The sequence below is a fragment of the Bison bison genome, unplaced genomic scaffold, assembly GCF_000754665.1.
Source record: "Bison bison bison isolate TAMUID 2011002044 unplaced genomic scaffold, Bison_UMD1.0 scf7180017864035, whole genome shotgun sequence".
NCBI classification, from domain to species: domain Eukaryota; kingdom Metazoa; phylum Chordata; class Mammalia; order Artiodactyla; family Bovidae; genus Bison; species Bison bison.
The window spans coordinates 8,599,228-8,600,747 of NW_011494607.1; positions in this window are offsets into that span (position 1 = coordinate 8,599,228).

Consider the following 1,520-nt stretch of genomic DNA (forward strand, 5'->3'; position numbering starts at 1 on the left):
TTCAGAGAAGGCAATGACAGCCCACTCCAGTATTCTTGCCTAGAGAATCCCTTGGACAGAGGAGCCTGGTGGGCTGCTGTCCATGGGGTCGCACAGAGTCGGACACGACTGAAGCGACTCAGCATGCCTGAATGCATTGGAGAAGGAAATGGCAACCCACTCCAGTATTCTTGCCTAGAGAATCCCAGGGACAGAGGAGGCTGGTGGGCTGCCGTCTATGGGATTGCACAGAGTCGGACACGACAGAAGCGACTTAGCAGCAATGGGAAGGAGTACCCTGACCTCTCTCCTGTCCCATTACTCCAGTCTCCTCCAAGAGCTTTCCGTTGGCCAAAGCCAACTGGATATCAGAGGGCTGGAGAGCCTGGAACCTAGTCCGGGACACAGAGATAGGGTAGGGAGGGCATAGAGTAGGTTCCAGTGGTGGGGTGAGGGCAAGAAGTACACCCAGCACAAGCAGGTTCTATTTGGTCTTATCAGAGAAAATTATTTAGGGCCAATTTTCCTAGTCTATTTTCATCCACTCTGTTTAATTCACATCTTCCTCTGTATCTGGGAGGAAGGCTCTTACAGACTGGGTTTAAGACTTCCAGTTATCCCAGAACAAATCATCAGCCAGAGGAACTCTTGAGCTGGCCTGATTCAAACTGCAGAAGGCTCTACAAGTCCAGAAGCCAGCCCAAGGTCAGTCCAGACAGGTAGGACATCCTTTGGGCTGGTTGCTGAGTGTGTGTGCCCTGGGGACCCAGGGGTTCAGGGGGGACAATTCCTAAGCCAAAAGCCCTTCTTTGCCTGAGACCAAGAAAAAGCCAGATACCTGAGGGTCCTCTCCCTTCCCTCAAGGGAGAGATCCTGCAAGGGGGTTTACAGAACACCATCAGTAGATTGGAGCACTATTCTCAATAGAACATTTGAGAATTAGAACTTTCTTGAGAAAACAAAAAAATCTATCAAAAAAATCAAAAGTCAAATTCTCAGTTATGCTCCACCCAAAGGTAGATAAGAGTCATATAAAGGTTTCAGTTCAGTTCAGTTCAGTCTCTCAGTCGTGTCCGACTCTTTGCAACCCCATGAATCGCAGCACGCCAGGCCTCCCTGTCCATCACCAACTCCAGGGGTTTATGCAAACTCATGTCCATATATAAAGGTTTAAGAGATTCAAATTCACTGTCCTGGAATTTCCCTGGTGGTCCAGTGGTTAAGAATCTGCCTGCCAATGTGGGGGGTGCAGGTTCAATCCCTGGTCCGGGAAGATCCCACATGCCTCGGAGCAACTAAACCTGTTTGCCACAACTACTGAGCCCTCATGCCTATTGGCAGAGTAGCCCCTGCTCCCTGAAACTAGAGAAAGCCTGCATGCAGCAACAAAGACCCGGCACAGCCAAAAATAAATAAACAAACAAATTCACTGTTGCTTCAGAAATGTACTATTGACAAAGTTTGAGCAAACAGAACAGGAAAAATCCTTATTGCTTTTCTTATTTCAATACTGTCAGCTTTCAAATAAGAAACAGGTTGAG